Below are 18103 nucleotides of genomic sequence, written 5' to 3'. Positions count from 1 at the left end.
TCAAGAAAATTTTAATTGTACTGAGACTTACTTCCCCTCAACTCAAGTGAGAGGAGATTTGGAATCTATTAAAACTCTTTATAATTTCCAAAAGCATGAGGAACAAAAGGATAAGCATCTGACTTCTGCTTATGAATTTCAAAGGCAAGGTCTATGGCTGGTACCACCTCTTGCTCTTGGCAGAATTTAGAAGGCTGCCCAGGGAGCCAGCTCCTCTTTCAAAAAAGTGGGGAAGAGGTGCTGTTTTCCTGGAGACTAAATATGGCCTTGAAAAAGGGATCCAGTTTGGGTTTTCTTAATATTTACTCCTGGAGAAGGCAATAGCACCCCACTCCAGTACTCTTGCCTGGAAAATCCCATGGATGGAGGAGCCTGGTGGGCTGCAGTCCATAGGGTCACTGAGGGTCGGACACGACTGAGTGACTTCACTTTCACTTTTCACTTTCATGCATTGGAGAAGGCAATGGCAACCCACTCCAGTGTTCTTGCCTGGAGAATCAATCCCAGGGACGGGGGAGGCTGGTGGGCTGCCATCTGTGGGATCGCACAGAGTCAGACACGACTGAAGCTACTTAGCAGCAACAGCAGCAGCAGCAGCAGAGTCCCATTGGAGAAGGCCATGGCACCCCACTCCAGGACTCTTGCCTGGAAAATCCCATGGACGGAGGAGCCTGGTAGGCTGCAGTCCATGGGGTCACTGAGGGTCGGACACGACTGAGCGACTTCACTTTCACTTTTCACTTTCATGCATTGGCGAAGGCAATGGCAACCCACTCCAGTGTTCTTGCCTGGAGAATCCCAGGGACGGGGGAGCCTTGTGGGCTGCCATCTCTGGGGTCGCATAGAGTCGGACATGACTGAAGTGACTTAGCAGCAATATTTACTCCAACTCAGAGCGACTGAACTCAGTTGAACTGAGAGGGCTAGTTGGAATACGTAGGAAGCCCAATTACAAGCAGATGAAAGCCAAGAGGCCAAAGGTAAAGTTGTGTATAGTCAGCCAGACAAAAGGCATTCCCCTAATCAAGGAGTTAAAATGGGAGGTCTTCAACTGGAAAATTACTGAAGGTCCTAGAAATGTTCTGTATGGGAAGGAAAGGGGTATCTTTGGAAAAGTACTATTTCCAGAGTACCCCAACAGAATTCTGAATGAACCAACCACTTAAATTTGTGTCTTTTCCACCATCGCCCTGGGGTAAGCCATATAGTAACTAGCAAACAACTAAGAGAAGAAGCTAGCTCCTATTCTTGTCCTTCTGCAGGCTTCCAGTACTGGAGGAGGTCTATGCTTAGGAAGGAGAAAAGGGTGAGTCTGAATAAGTTTGGCATTTGAAATAACACTTGGAGAAGGCAATGGCAACCCACTCCAGTACTCTTGTCTGGAAAATCCCATGGACGGAGGAGCCTGGTAGGCTGAAGTCCATGGGGTCACACAGAGTGGGACATGACTGAAGTGACTTAGCAGACTGGAGTTAAGTCATTATGTGATGAACTTGTAGATGCTTTAAAGAGATTAAAATACTTTTTTTTTAATTTGTTAAGAGGGACTGGAAAAACTAGGGGGCATGTGAAGAATTTCATCCAGGGGCAGAGAGAAAACTGACTCACAGTAGAATTAAAAGGCAGCGGGGGGAGAATGAGAAGAATAAGGAAGAATTTCACATAATCCAAGTGATTGACTTAATGTTTAAAAAAACCAAAAAACTCTAATAAGCTCATTGTTGATCCTCCTGATGGTATTCATTTTTTTGCAGATACAGTTTATAGGCAAGCAATAAGCAGAAAGACATTTGAAACTCATATGGAAAGTGCTATAGTGCATGTAAAACCAAATCAACCTCAACTACTACCTAATCATGTGCTTCAGAGAAAAGGCAAAATCATTCAATCAATGGTGTTAAAGTGACATCTCTGAGTGACAACAGCTTCTACTTATCAATGAACATGATAACTGTCAGCCTGTGTCTTAACTTGAAGACTGGTCCATTGAACTGTTCCGACAACTCTTGGGACAGACATAGTTCTACTCCAGTTAGAACAGCAGGATGTGTGACCAACATACAGGCTACTGAAGTTTCTGAGTCACAGGTAAATTTCAGTGAAATTTCAAAAGGTCGCATAGAGTGTAAGGATTCCTATTCCTATTTCACCACCACCAAAGCCTACTGTCTTTAGAGTCTATTCTTCAACAAGTCTGGTAAAGCAACCATATAGACCTTCAGGGAAAGTAGACAAAAAAAATCTACCTAATCCTGTAGTAGGAATGAAGAGGATATCCTCACTTCATAAAGAAGAGCATATCAAGGAAACCAAAACAGAAGAGCATAAAACAACTGAAGATGTTAGTGGTCTTCTTTTGAGTGGGCACGGGCAAACAGAAATAAAGGAATAACTGTATATTTAAAAAATGCAATTTAACTGGAAACTAAGAGACTTCTTTTTTGACTTCTCAGAAAATATCAAGTACAGACTCCTCCAATATCCCTGGTCTCCCAGCAAATTCTATTCCAGTTACCAAGCAGTCAATAAATCTGAAATTTAACTGGTCAAAATACAGCTAACTTCAGGGGTTCATAAACAATGTCTGCCAGCTTAATATGTTGTCTTTACATGCTAAAAAAGGAGAATAGAATGTACAAGATTAGAAATGACTAAGAAAGGATTTAGGTTTTTTGCTGACCTCCCTGACTGAGCTAATCAGCATTTATTAGGAAGTCCTGATTTGTAAGTGCAGAGCCAGGAATGCTATTATTAATTTGTTATCAACTGTATGAAGGATGGCATAAATTGATAAACATATTCTTTCTTAATCTTAACAAAGAAAACTAACAGATTTTTCCAAATAACATATGGTATGAATTCTCCATTGTTCACCATTCTATCATATGTGTATTTTTCATGATAAATTGCAGTTATTCAGTCTCTCCCTCTGTCTTTCTAAATTAACTTTCCAAAGTTAGAGTATAGTCTTTATGCCCTTCCGAGATGCATTAATTAAGGCTTTCTTTTCACCATTACTTTATATTGTCAAATATCGGTACACTATTTCTTCTTCCCACATTCTTGTTCTCTGTAGTTACCTTGCCTTTCCTCCTACTATCTGAGAAAATATGGTATATTAACAAGTGAAATGCACAATGTCTGGTGTTTTGTGTAGCTATGAATTTAGATTGAAATTGCCAGGCACAGATTTAGTCTTATCATTTTGTTTACACAATGGGAAAAATTCAGCTTATTAAATCCTTCATAGAGTTGCATCCAAGCTTTGCCAAGTAAGAAAGCTGGACATTTTCTGGGTAGTGACTTTTTAATTCTAATTTTCATAACCTAGAGATCAGGCTGTTGCTTTCACATGATGTTTGTTGTATCTCATGATTGGAGTTTGTTCTGGCTTATAATTCTAAACTTTTGTTTTTCAAGATCTATATTGTAAACAGATGATATAGCTCCTGATTGAAAATGCACTTTAAACACCTCCACACAAACTTTCAAATAAATAAATAACCCAGCAACAACCAACACCAAGGCTAAAGGGAAAACTCAGAATTGAAATAAACTAAATGTTTAGCATTAAAGGAGTTGGGATTGTGAATGCATTTAACTGTGCTGAATATTTCAAATTTTCTGTGACACAAGTGTAATGTTAATTTGTAATGTTAAGAATATAAAAATAAAAGCTTGGAGCTGTTAGTTTAAAACTAACATTAGAGAGCTAAGGATTTAGATTTTACTTTGAATGGTTTGAATCCCACCAAAACTTCTAAATGTATAAATAATCCAAACCATCATTAATCAAACCATTCAAAGTAAAATCTAAATCCTTAGCTCTCTAATGTTAGTTTTAAAAAGCTCAACATTCAGAAAACTAAGATCATGGCATCTGGTCCCATCACTTTATGGGAAATAGATGGGGAAACAGTGGAAACAGTGTCAGAGTTTATTTTGGGGGGCTCCAAAATCACTGCAGATGGTGACTGCAGCCATGAAATTAAAAGACGCTTACTCCTTGGAGGAAAAGTTATGACCAACCTAGGTAGCATATTCAAAAGCAGAGACATTACTTTGTCAACAAAGGTCCATCTAGTCAAGGCTATGGTTTCTCCAGTGGTCATGTATGGATGTGAGAGTTGGACTATAAAGAAAGCTGAGCGCCAAAGAATTGATGTTTTTGAACCGTGGTGTTAGAGAAGACTTCTGAGAGTCCCTTGGATTGCAAGGAGATCCAACCAGTTCATTCTAAAGGAGATCAGTCCTGGGTGTTCATTGGAAGAACTGATTTTGAAGCTGAAACTCCAATACTTTGGCCACTTGATGCAAAGAGCTGACTCACTGAAAAAGACACTGATACTGGGAAAGATTGAGGGCAGCAGGAGAAGGGGATGACAGAGGATGAGATGGTTGGATGGCACCATGGACTCAATGGACATGGGTTTGGGTGGACTCTGGGAGTTGGTGATGGACAGGAGGGCCTGGCGTGCTGCGGTTCATGGGGTTGCAAAGAGTCAGACACAACTGAGCGACTGGACTGAACTGAACTGAAACATGGAACAAGATAGAAAGTCCAGGGACAAACCCACACACTTATGGGCACTTTTGACAAAGGAGACAAGAATATACAATGGAGAAAAAACAGTCTCTTAATAAGTGTTGCTGGGAAAACTGGACGGCTATGTGTAAAAAAATGAAATTAGAATACTTCCTAACACCATACTCAAAAATAAACTCAAAATGGATTAAAGACTTAAATCGAAGGCAAGAAACTATAAAGCTCTTAAAGGAAAACATAGGCAGTACACTCTTTGACATTAATTTCATCAAGATTCTCTATGACCTACCTCTTAGAGTAATGGAAATAAAAATAAAAGTAAACAAATGGGACCTAATAAAATTTAAAACCTTTTGTACAGCAAAGGAAACTATAAACAAAATGAAAAGACAACCGTCAGAATGGGAGAAAATAATTGAAAACAAAGCAATGAGCAAAGGGTTAATCTCCAAAATACATAAGCAGCTCATACAGCTCAACATCAGAACAACAAACAACCCAATCAAAAAATGGACAGAAGACCTAAACAGACATTTCTCCAAAGAAGACATACCAACAGCCAATAAACACATGAAAAAATGCTCAACATTGCTCATTATTAGAGAAATGCAAATCAAAACTACAATGAGGTATCACCTCAAAGCAGTCAGAATCGTCATCATCAAAAATCTACAAACAATAAATGCCGGAGAGGATGTGGAGAAAAGGAAACCCTCCTACACTGTTGATGAGAATGTAAACTGATACAGCCATTTTGGAAAACAGTATGGATATTCCTTTAAAAACTGGTAATAAATCTTCAATATGACAGCAGTTCCGTTACTGAGCATGTACACTGCCTTCAATACGTATCCTCTACTCTGTGTTTCAGGATTGTTCCTTTCATTCCACCCTAAGGAGATAAGCTAACTGAGACACATACTCTACTCCTTGAGGCCTGAAGCTAAAAGCAAACAGGATATTATTTTTTAAATAGTTCTATGGAATAATACATGAACATAATATAGCAAAGTAAATTTAAATTGTATGTTAGATATGCTTATCCTTCAAATCCACTGATTATCTAGATACAGGATTTTTCTTCCCAAATCCTCTGCCTCAAATAGCACTTTGGCCTCTTGACATTGTCTGAATCCCTCTACTCATCAGTTGAACCATATTCTCCCAATGACACTATTTTTTATTCTATTATAGAAAATAATTAGAGTTTATTAATATTTATTTTTATAACCACCACTTATAACTGGAACAGGAGGAAAGAGGGCAGGCACAACTTTTGAAAGAATGACATAGCCCAAGGATACAACATAAACTTAGAATCAAGTGGGTCCAAGATGGCAAACAAGTAAACTTCAACTAGACCTTGATCTTCAATCAGCAAGCTAAATGACACACCCAAAGGCACTATCACAGTTCCAAGGCAGCATCAGAAGACCAAAAAGTGGGTGGTGGCCAACTCCTGGAAATCTCTACCCCTTCCCCAAAATAATTGGAATAATCCTGCCACTCATTAGCCTATGAATTTACCCAGCCCATAAAAGCTAACTCATTTCGAGGCCGCCAGACTTGCCTTCTGTGATGGCCCACACTCTATCTGTGGAGTGTGTTTCTCTCTAAATAAATCCACTTCTAACCTGTCATTTTGTATCTCACTGAATTCTCTCTGAAATGAGACATCAAAAACCTGAGCTTCATTATGCCCTGATACCAGGTACTGTGGGTTTTGGCTGGGTTTGAGTCCCAGCCACATGGGTTCAATCCCAATCTAAGGTAACCAGTTTCATAACCACTGAATGAGAAAAATATCATAACAAAACCCATATGGAAAGGAGATCCCTGAAGTGTATATGTGTGTGTGTGATTTATATTTATTTTTTACAGATCCATTGACTGAATTTGTCCAGTCCTTTTAATTATTTTTAATATAAATTTATTTATTTTAATTGGAGGTTAATTACTTTACAATATTGTATTAGTTTTGCCATATATCAACATGAATCCGCCACAGGTATGCATGTGTTCCCCATCCTGAACCCCCCTCCCTCTTCCCTCCCCATACCATCCCTCTGGGTCGTCTCAGTGCACCAGCCCCAAGCATCCAGTATCATGCATCGAATCTGTCCAGTCCTTTTAAAAGAGACGTGAGACAGCATTAATTCATCCATGTCAAGAAATATCAGTACTGTGCTAGACTCTAAGAATACTGCATCAAGTGAAATAGATAAAACCCATGCACTTACATATTTACTTGTCTGGGGGAGACAGACAGATTATCCTATAAACAGACACAGTTAACAGCTATGATGAGTGTTATATAGAGTGTAAGTTCGGTTTTGTTAAAGTGTACAGGGAACCTAATTTCTGTTGAAAACACAAGGAAGGCCTCTTTTAGATGTAATCATGCACAGCATGTCTTCAAGGATGAGAAGAAGTCGGGCATGGGAAGGGCAGGGGTAGGGGAAGATGGACAAAGGGCCTGAGTTAAGAACTCTGGGTGCCTGAGGGAATGAAAGGTCAGGAGTGAGAAGCATAAATAGGATGTTAGCAGGGCGATGCAGGACAAGGAGTTTGTAGAGGAAGACAGAGGTCAGCTCCAAAAGGATGTGAGATATTGTTTCAGTCTAAAGGGAAATCCTTGAAGAGTTTTCAGGAGGAGGTGACATGATCCAGTTGACACCTCAAGGAGATCATGCTGGGTTTAGGGAGAATAGATCAAAGAACAACAATGTATGAGCATTTATATTCACAAATCTAGCAAAGGTTATGAAATTGGGGGCATATTATATATACTAGATGTAAGAAAATGGACCACCTAATTCACCTAATGGAAAGAATTAGATGTCAGGAAATAGATTCAATTTTTCTAATGAGAGAAGTGTTTGTTAGGAGCATGAGAATTCTAGAAAAAAATTCCTAGTAGACAATACATACATGAACTTTCTCATGTTGTTGCAGAAACCAGTACTCGAGAAACCAAGCACCACACTCGGAGAGTTGGAGAACTCAGGTTTATTATGCCGGCGGGCCCAGGGAGTTAACACTCCAAGCTCTGAGCCCCGAACAAAGGGGTTACAGTTTTTATACATGGACAGGCATGATTAACTGGGTTTGCGGGGGCTGGGCAATTGCAAAGAGCAGGACAAGGGTGAGTGAGGTAAGCTCAAGTTCCTAGTATATCTGAGACTATGTGACTTACATGATCCAGACTTTGCAAGGAGCAAGCTGAGTTACAGAGGCAAAAGGAGCAGGAGGTTATGTAAAGTTTTAACTTTTCCTCTTCATTCCCCATATCTTGATGTTTCTATCACTCATTGTAGAAAGAATTCTCTCATGTTTTGGTAGGACATTCAGAGCTTCCCGTCATTTAGGGGGCTATATTGAACTATTACCATTTGTAACTTTATGGACTCAATTTGAGAAGTTATGAACTGGGTAACAGCATTGAGAATACAAGGGCCAAATAAGAGCACTGCAAAGAATATGAAGAGAGGACGGATAAAAAGGAGAAGCCACGATGCCCAGCTCCAGATATTGTTCCAATTACCCCAGGAATTTGTTAGTTTCTCTCTCCTTTTCATGATTCGTTCCCTTAGCTGTTGGGACACGTCCCTGACTATTCCTGATTGGTTTACATAAAAGCAGCATTCTTTGTTCAAGAAGAGGCTGCTGCTACTGCTGCTAAGTTGCTTCAGTCGTGTCCGACTCTGTGCGACCCCATAGACGGCAGCCCATCAGGCTCCACCATCCCTGGGATTCTCCAGGCAAGAACACTGGAGTGGGTTGCCATTTCCTTCTCCAGTGTATGAAAGTGAAAAGTGAAAGTGAAGTCGCTCAGTCGTGCCCGACTCTTAGCGACCCCATGGTCGCTAAGGCAAGAACACTGGAGTGGGGTGCCATTGCCTTCTCCGAAGAAGAGGCTGAGTCCTCCCTTTTCAGCTGTCAGTAGGTCTAGCCCTCTCCTATTCTGTAAAACCACCTCAGCCAGGGAATCTAACTGGTCTGTGATTTCATTTCTCTGCATTATTGTCCCTGTCCAGTAGGTTTTTCCATGTATTTGGCAGACAGACACCTGTTCTGGGTTGTAACATCTGCCTGGCATTTGGGGGTAGATGGAGGCCCAGGGGCATGATGGGAATTCCATGGTGTCGGGATACTGCCCGGGGTTTGGATCCTCTGGTGGGGGAAAGGTAGTGGCAGCAGGGGGAATAACTGGAAAACATTTTTGGCACCCAGACCCCTGGATATACATCGCATGGTTATGAAGGCAGTAGGTGATCGGCCTATAGGATTGGCTATCTATACATCGTTATAGCTGATGGTTAAGTAAGCGGTTTTCCAAGGGTTAACTAATGTTGACAGGTGTATGATGGATAAGGAACGGCACCATCTGTTACAGCAAGGGACACCAAAAGGCTGCAAAGCAGCCTGCATATAACAAATAACTGAACACTAGCAAAAGGTTTTCTCTCCATCTTTGGGTTGTCACGGCTATAACAACTGAACCTATCATGAAGGGGGGGGTGGTCAGCTATACTGTGAATGATTTAGTTAGTAGGGAGAATCGATCATAAGAGACATCTAATAAGAATGAGGCTTCCCACTACAGTGAGATAACAGACAGCTAACCACAGCTTTTGACCCAAATCCCAGTCCTGGGGTGTGACTGAATCTAGTCCTATAGCAAAGAGCACAGCAATAATACCAATCAGGGATAGAGGCCAAGGTTGACAATGAAAATCCATTGACATTTTGATAGCCAGATCCTCAAGATTCCGCCTTGTGTTAACTAGTCAGCTTCCGGAGTGCCTAGAGCAGGGCTCAGTGTCTTTCATGGATGAGGGTCATTGTTTTTGGAACCAGACCATGAGGGGATTTTTGGGGTCCCGAATTGCTTTCCAGGTGTTCTCATTATAGGAAGTCGCTGCCTTCTTGGCTCTGGTGTGGTGGATCCAAGGGATGACACCTATAACTTTATCAGCAGTAGGGGTTGCCAGGACGACCCTGTGAGGGCTTGTCCAAACTGGCTGAAGTGGTGGTTCCTTTTTCCAGTCTTTAACCCATATCTCATCTCCTGGCTGATAGGGATGAACCCAATTGCCCAATGGAATGGGTGTCCTTTCTCAGGTTTCTCGGGCAATATGGCAGAAGACTTTTCCCAGGGCTTGGAGGTGTTGGGACATCTCCAGGTCAGCTAGTTTTTGGTGGTCTCCTTTGAGATTTTTATCACTGGGGGTGGTCTCCCATATAAGATCTCAAAGGGAGAATAGCATGAGGACCTCGGTGTGCATTTACAGAGGGAGATGAGAGTCCACAGAACGATAAGCAGCTTGTTCCAGCACTGTCTGGGTGTTGGCCGGGGGATATTCTTGTTGTACTACTACCTGGAGAAACAAACTTAACAAGAAAGTTAAAAATGTATGGCCTGAAGATTAATAGAAGTAGGAAAGCTGCTGAGGCACTAGCCGGGAGAACCAGGTCCAGACATTGGTTGGTGACATTAGAGTTTCTCTAGGTATGAGAAGATGCAAGAATTTGGACTCGTAAAAACCTTTACCTGAAAACATCTGACTATCTGAAGGCCTGTTTTTCTGGGTATTTCCCAGAGCACAGACTGCCTTATTTTTTGTCTCCACCCTGAACTCCTTTCAAGGGGGTGTTGAAGGTCAGCATCTTGTAGTGGTCATGATTTAATCTTTGTAGAGGCAGCTGGCAAGGGCCAACTTCTAGTGAGCAGTGACCCTTCATAGACACATATTTGACCATGCTTTGGGGGCATCATGGTCATTGTGTCCCACGGTCCTGGGAAGGCTCATTCCCAAGTCTAACAAAGATTCCATTGACAGGCCACTCAATGTGTTATCACTAGACCAGATCTTGTAAGTAGCAAAAGTCTCTGGACCATATCTGTTTTACTAGCCTCTTGGTCCAGGAAAATATTTCCTCTTATTGTTTCTTCACGTATCTAGAGTTACATCATTATAATTATTGATCTCATATGAAACTGCATATCAGCACTTTATCACAGGCTCAGTCACGTATTTGGTAACATAAGAAATAATCTTCTGAAACAAGCTACATAGAAAATAATATAGCTAGCAGTTATTAGTAAGGTCACAAGCAAGAATTTAAGTCAAGAACTTTCATTGGATATAGCCTGGTATACCCCAGGTCATCTGTCTCAGTTAAATGATTATAGCCAATTGTTAATCTCCTGGTTGTACATCATGGAGCATCTGGCCTTTGTCCAAAGATTGGTTACTGAGATGAGCTTTAGAAACAATCTTAGAGTGCCTTTTGTAATAACTTAATTAAAACTTTTAGCAATATAACATAACAAGGAAGTATCTCAGAAGTGAGTCTTAGTAAACACAGACCTTAATTAACAAAACTAAAACTCAATATTCGGTGAAATATATATTTTTTTCTTTTGGAGAACTCATTGTGAGGGCATTAACACTGTAGCCAGGGAAGACTTTAACCCATCAAATAAAAATGAGGTCTGTCAGGGAGCCAGGAAAAGCCAAGTGGCCATCTTGGATTTCCCATAACTCTGGCTCTTTGCTTTTTAGCTGTTGTTTATCAATTTTCAATTTCCTGATTTAGGAGCAGGTTTTGCCAGGTTTTAAGGACATCAGGATAGCACAAGTCTAACCGTGAGGTGTTATTTTTTGTAGAAGCAGAATGAGCTTTGTCTACATGTACCATAATCTTAAATAATATTTACTTTACCAAAGTAACAAAAAGATTTTTAAAACAAATATAAATCACTTAAAGGCAAAGAAATTAATTATCTGTTATCAAAAGCTGCATTCTAAGAAAACTTTGTTCTCTAAACAGAAGACCAAATCTCAGTCCAGCTTACTGTTAATAACAAAATCTGTTTATCTGCTTAATCTTAGAAAGTCTTTTCCATAAATCTTGAAGAACTAGCAGTATTCTTCTGAAGGCATGAGAATAAAACCATGGAAGTCATGTTTAAAATCTAATTCTATTGCAATTGACAAAGAAACCTGGTCATTGTTGTTATATGTAACACTTTAATATGATAACTAGAATTGTAATTGACCATAGTTTATCAGGACATATCAGATCTGATATGTCCTGATATCATATCTGATATCAAATCATATCATGAATTTCACACAATTTTAAGATATCTATATTAGTAATATCAACCATACAGTGTAACTAACCTGAAAAGATTTTTTACCCCTTTAACAGTACTTCCCATGTAATTTAACATGTCCAATGAACTCAAGTAGCTTAGCTTTTGGGGATGTCTCAGGGGCCCTTTGAAGCATCCCAAAGTTAGCTAGAAGTCAAGTTATTTAGGAAGCTTTGTCAATAAATATCAAAAGGGTTTATAACACCCAGTCAGGTTCAGTTCAGTTCAGTCGCTCAGTCGTGTCCGACTCTTTGCGACCCCATGAACCGCAGCATGCCAGGCCTCCCTGTCCATCACCAACTCCCGGAGTCCATCCAAACCCATGTCCATCAAGTCAATGATGCCATCCAACCATCTCATCCTCTGTCATCCCCTTCTCCTCCTGCCCTCAGTCTTTCCCAGCATCAGGGTCTTTTCCAATGACTCAGCTCTTCACATCAGATGGCCAAAGTATTGGAGTTTCAGCTTCAACATCAGTCCTTCCAATGAACACCCAGGACTGATCTCCTTCAGGATGGACTGGTTGGATCTGCTTGCAGTCCAAGGGACTCTCAAGAGTCTTCTCCAACACCACAGTTCAAAAGCATCAATTCTTCAGTGCTCAGCTTTCTTTATAGGATCATATAAGTCACTGTAAAATAATAGTTATTCACTTAACCAAAGTTAACAAAAGTTTTCAAAGGTAAATATAGAAGAGATCAATTAAGAGGTAAAGAACCTTAAATCTATAATTAAAAGCAGTTCAACATCTGAAGAAAGTATGTCCTCTTAACCGAGAGAAAGGCTGAATTTTAGTTTTTGCACCAGCTTACTTTAAACTTATTTAGGTAAACTTAATTAAATTTATTTTAAACTTAGTTAGACCTAACCATGCACAAAACTTTTTTTTCAGGGTCCACTTTTCACAAACCTTCTATTCACTTTTTGTAACAGCCACCTGTAAGTCAGACCTACTTTCTTTTCCTTTCATAAAATGTAATTTTTATTTTTTATACCTTCTTTATTAAAAACATACATCCTACTTTCTTTGCTAGATTAGCAAACAAATATTAATACTAGATATTTAATATTGAATATTTCCCAGTTCACATGAATCTGAAATTTATTTAGGTTAATTTTTTTGTATTTAGAATTGTTTGATTTGTAAGCGCTTACTTTTCTTTAGGCCAATTAAATTAGAACTCATTTACAACTTCAACAATATTATCAGAAAAAAACAAAAGACATACACTGAGACATACACAAATCCAGACAGACAGACTGACAGAGATCTTATAGTTTTCTGTTTGAGATTTAAAATATCTCTTTGACCTCCTTTTTTTCCCCCTTTGCTTGAAGTTCTAATTAGCCCAAGGCTGAGGTCTCAGGCAAAGTTGGCTGTGTATTTCAAGGACATGGAAAGGGTTAACTTCAAGCTTTTCCCTAGGCAGGCCTTTCAACAAGTTAGCTGTTTTTAATTGCATATGCAAAAAGAATTGGATTTGCAGATTCCAAAATGAAAAATTTCCCTTGGTCTGTTCAATCAGTAATCACGCACTCACAATCATTCAGAGGCTATCACAATGCCTCCCTTCTCCTGAGTCCTCAGGTTTCCTTAACTCTTACTCCCTTCCTGGGAGCTCTAAGGAGGTCAGCAGTCAAGATACCTTCCTTCTCCTGAGTTCCCAGTTCTCCCTATCTAATGCTCCCTTCCTGGGAGCTCCAAGGAGGTGATCAGTCTCCTCTTCTACCCGTTGGGGTAGGACCTGACTGGGGACTGGCCCCAGGGCCTTACCTGATCCTGTGGCCATTCCTGGTGACTTGGTCCATCCGTCCAATGAGTACAGTTGGGGCTCAGCCTTCTGGAGAGTCGGAACACTGGTCCAAAAGAGAACCCAGAATACCATCAGGTGGTGCACCTTCTTGTTCATCTCAGGGTCCCTTCACTCCAGCCAGGCTGAGCCGCCAGTCCAGTGGCTCAAGGGGCCAGCATGGTTGGAATCTTGCTGGGGCCTCCAGAAATGTTGCAGAAACCAGTACTTGGGAAATCAAGCACCACACTTGGAGAGTTGGAGAATGCAAGTTTATTATGCTGGCAGGCCCAGAGGAGTTACACTCCAAGTTCTGAGCCCTGAACAAAGGGGTTACAGAGTTTTTATACACGAACAGGCATGATTAAGTGGGTTTGCAAGGACTGGGCAATTGCAAAGAGTACGACAAGGGTGAGTGAGATAAGCTCCAATTCCTAGTATTGAGTCCCCACTTTCTGAGACTACATGACCTTCATGATCCAGACTTTGCAAGGAGCAAGCTGAGTTACAGAGGCAGAAGGAGCAGGAGGTTATGTAAAATTTTAACTTTTCCTCTTCAATGTAAGTATAAGTATCAACTACCTATAATACTTTTTCTCATTTTACTGTCAAATGGAACATCTGATTCTAATATTCCCATGTATCAAAGCCATATAAGGTCACTCAGATGCAAGTTCATGGGGGCAAAGCCCAAAACTGCAGGTCTAAGCTACACCACCTTTGCCTTCACACATTGCCACACAGCTGATTGTGCTACTGCCATGGTGAAGAACGGGGCTCCTAAATTAGAAACTAAATCACCCAGAACACTTATCATTAACAAGTGTCCTAGTCACTCTATGAATCATATAAATCTTTTGTGCAAGGGTCAAGGGGATGGTGGACAGACAGTATGTGCAGCACTACTGGCCATGGGCTGTATACTCCATGGGGCCACAGAGTCAAGGACACAAGTGAGTGATGTTCACTTTCACTACCGGCATGTAAAACACTATCAGTATCAACCATTTGGTGCATATGATTAACTATATTATAGATTCAATAGATACTTTTTAATCAGATTTACACATTTTAAGAATAATTGACTTGGTTGCACAGATATTATGATCAGGAGGCAATGATAGAGGCTCTTATATGCTAAACTTAGTTTTACACATTTCAGCAAAAATATACCACATTAACCTCATGTCATAATAATATTCAAAAAATTTTCTACAGCTCTTGTTTGCCTTTGGTACAGATCTGCATTTTCCTAACAGCTGGGACTGTATAAGTTTAAATCTGGTGTAAATTCCCCAGTATATTTCCTTCCTTGCAGAACTATTGTGGAACTTCTACAGTTTGAATTACCATGGTAATTCAGAGGAAGTTATGTAGCAGCCACTGGCTTATTCACATGTGATGACACATGAAGTAGGCTTTATTTTGTATTTCAGGAAATTGAGTGGTCCGTTGTACCTTTCTTTTCTGGAGGTTGAAAATGTTAGCTAGAATAAAAGAGATGAAGATAAAGCACAATTGGTCAGACTCCCTACAGGTTTTCATAACATTCATTCCTAATCTTTCAGGAAAAAAAATCTTCAACTTTGCTTTCTAGGAAATAAAAAAATTCTGAATGGGTAATTGATTATCTTGGGCTCCAAAATCACTGCAGATGGTGACCAGAGTCATTAAATTAAAAGACACTGGCTCTTTGAAAGGAAAGCTATGACCAACCTAGACAGCATATTCGAAAGCAGAGACATCACTTTGCCAACAAAGGTCTGTCTAGTCAAAGCTATGGTTTTTCTGGTAGTCACATATGGATGTGAGAGTTGGACCATAAAGAAGGCTGAGTGCCAAAGAATTGATGCTTTCGAATTGTGGTGCTGGAGAAGACTCTTGAGAGTCCCTTGGACAGCAAGGTGATCAAACCAGTCAATCCTAAAGGAAATCAACCCTGGGTATTCATTGGAAGTACTAATGCTGAAGCTGAAGCTCCAATACTTTGGCCACGTGATGCGAAGAGCTGACTCATTGGAAAAGACCCATATGCAGGGAAACATTGACGGCAAAAGGAGAAGGGAACGGCAGAGGATGAAATGGTTAGATAGCATCATTGACCCAAAGTACATGAATTTGAACAAACTCTGGGAGATAGTGGAGGACAGAGGAGCCTGGCACACTGTAGTCCATGGGGTTGCAAATTTGGACACGAATTAGAACTGAACAACAACAGTGTACTGAATAACAGGAAACAAAGAAATTGTCCTCTCTGAATTTGATAGCTAGAGGGGAGAATGATGGGAGTAGGGGAGGTAGGGAAGCACAGTTAACTAAACAGTATTCATAGCTGCTCCCCTATCCAACTACTTGCCTGCTTGTTTTGGGGCCTTTAGTTGGGCAAATTTGGAGAAATAGCATAGTAACTGATGATAGGGGATGGATAGATTTGCTCTACATTGTTAATGGCAGAGGAAGTGGTGAAGACAAAGAATGTATTGGACTGTATTTGAGGAAAAAGAAGATAGGGGCTGGAGGAGACTAGGTTTGGGAGTTTGGTAGAGGGAGGGGAAAGAGATTGATTCTGCTGCCAAGCATATGATACTGTAATAGAAAGAAATGGAGAAAGAGGGTTTTAACTTGTGTTGATTGTTAAAAGGTATAGCCATGAGTAGCCATTTCTTTAGCAACTCAAGTCTACATATCTACATAAATAAATAGATAGGAAGAGAAATAAATTGAAGGTAGATAGATAGATTGGAGAAGGCAATGGCACCCCACTCTAGTACTCTTGCCTGGAAAATCCAATGGATGGAGGAGCCTGGTAGGCTGCAGTCCATGCGGTCGCTAAGAGTTGGAGACGACTGAGCGACTTCACTTTCACTTTTCACTTTCATGCATTGGAGAAGGAAATGGCAACCCACTCCAGTGTTCTTGTCTGGAGAATCCCAGGGACGGGGGAGCCTGGTGGGCTGCCATCTATGGGGTCGCACAGAGTCGGACATGACTGAAGCGATGCAGCAGCAGATAGATAGATACAGATGTAAGTAAGAAAATAGCTATCATTGACTGAGAACCCACTGTGAGTTCAGCTTTTTGATACAACATCTCTAATCTTGACAAAGTAACATATTGTGGTCATTTTACAGATGAGAGAACTGAGGTTTGGAAATGTTAAAAGGCACACAGCTATTAAATGGACCTACTGAAGATGTTGACCTATGTGTGAACCCAAAATCTATGAACGTTTCCCCTCCATCAGGCTGTTTCCCCAGGCATTCTTTCCAAGCAAAGTACTGCAAGCTTTAGGAGAGAAGAATTATTGAGCTTCTTCTTTCATCTTTCTTCTGCCAACATAAATATTTCCTCCCTAAATTTATTTTAAATTGAAACAGGTGAGCTAGCATTTATTACATAATAGGACATAATTTAAAGGAACAAACAGAGATTATCTGGTTCAATTGAATTTTATTTGACTTATTTCTTCAGATAGTACTTCTAGTGGGGGTGACAGAATGCACATAGAAATATAGATTCATTGGTTTGTGTCTATAATAGGCATTCTCCCTCTCCTCACACATATTGCAAGCAAATTTGTGTTCTCCTCAAAAACCCAAAGATTCATACAAAAATGAGAAAAACAAAAACCAGTACTCAAGGTTCAGTTCTCCAGATAAAACAGGAATATCATAGAAACACAAGGCAGAACAGCTTCATTGATCATTTGCCTACCTGGAATACTGTCAGCAATATTCAGGTTCGGCCCTCTTTTTCTTATCAGAATGTTTGTCTGGCAATGTTCTTATAGATTATCTATTTCTGCTGAATAACTTGAAGCAGGGCTGCTAATCAAGAGAGAAAAGAAGCTGCCTTTGGTGATGAAAATTGCTTTCTGGTGACTGATTGTGCTAATCAATCTTCTACAAGGGAAATCAGGAGTAAAAGATGGCCAATAATTGCAAAATACTGCTGCACACATGAAGAAAAATAACTGATGCACGAAGCACAGAAAAGCAACTCTTGAGAAAATGTTGCAGAGTTGGCTATTTAAATTATACATATACATTGGAAAGCAGTTTTTCACACTTTAACACCTGAAAGGTTGTTGTTGAATCACGCGAATACACCGGGATTCTTGGCCCCCACAGGGGAAGAATTCAATCCGGGGCCAGAGACGAGGCTTGATCGCTCAGAGCTTTTGTGTAATAAAGTTTTATTAAAGTATAAAGGAGATAGAAAAAGCTTCTGACATAGGCATCAGATGGGGGCAGAACGAGTACCTGCTTGCTAGTGTTAGCAATGAAGTTATATAATCCAAAGAATGTCTGGAGGTTGTAAAGACCTCATCAGACCTACTCCCATAATTAACATTTTAAGATAACAGAAGGTTTAATCCAAAGACTGTCCTTAGGCAGGATACATTATTGTTATATAATCCTAAGGAATGTGGAGAAAGAAAAAAAGTTTGTCCTTTCTTTCTCCTTCAGAATTCCAGACCCCTCTCTCCTTGGGGACCCCTAGACTCCCTATCAACCTGCCTAGGAAATGACTCTCTCACACCTAAATGTTATTTTTAATATGTAGTTAAGGACTATGTCTACTTTACTTTGGCATTGTAGT

At 40.3% G+C, this 18103-nt stretch overlaps 1 long non-coding RNA gene across 1 annotated transcript; it reads right to left on the bottom strand.

The window, feature by feature from the left end:
* Nucleotides 1-12296: 12296 nt before the first annotated feature.
* Nucleotides 12297-17846, bottom strand: LOC123331763. The gene is made up of 3 exons (XR_006548534.2): nt 17216-17846; nt 13486-13568; nt 12297-12342 (listed from the first exon to the last, which is right to left on the bottom strand). It is a non-coding gene; the product is annotated as an uncharacterized LOC123331763 (long non-coding RNA).
* Between the last annotated feature and the right edge of the window lie 257 nt (nt 17847-18103).

This window comes from Bubalus bubalis, chromosome X (genome assembly GCF_019923935.1).
Source record: "Bubalus bubalis isolate 160015118507 breed Murrah chromosome X, NDDB_SH_1, whole genome shotgun sequence".
Taxonomy (NCBI): Eukaryota; Metazoa; Chordata; class Mammalia; order Artiodactyla; family Bovidae; genus Bubalus; species Bubalus bubalis.
Note: the sequence above shows the minus strand (reverse complement) of the source record. Positions and strands in the feature narration are given on the sequence as shown.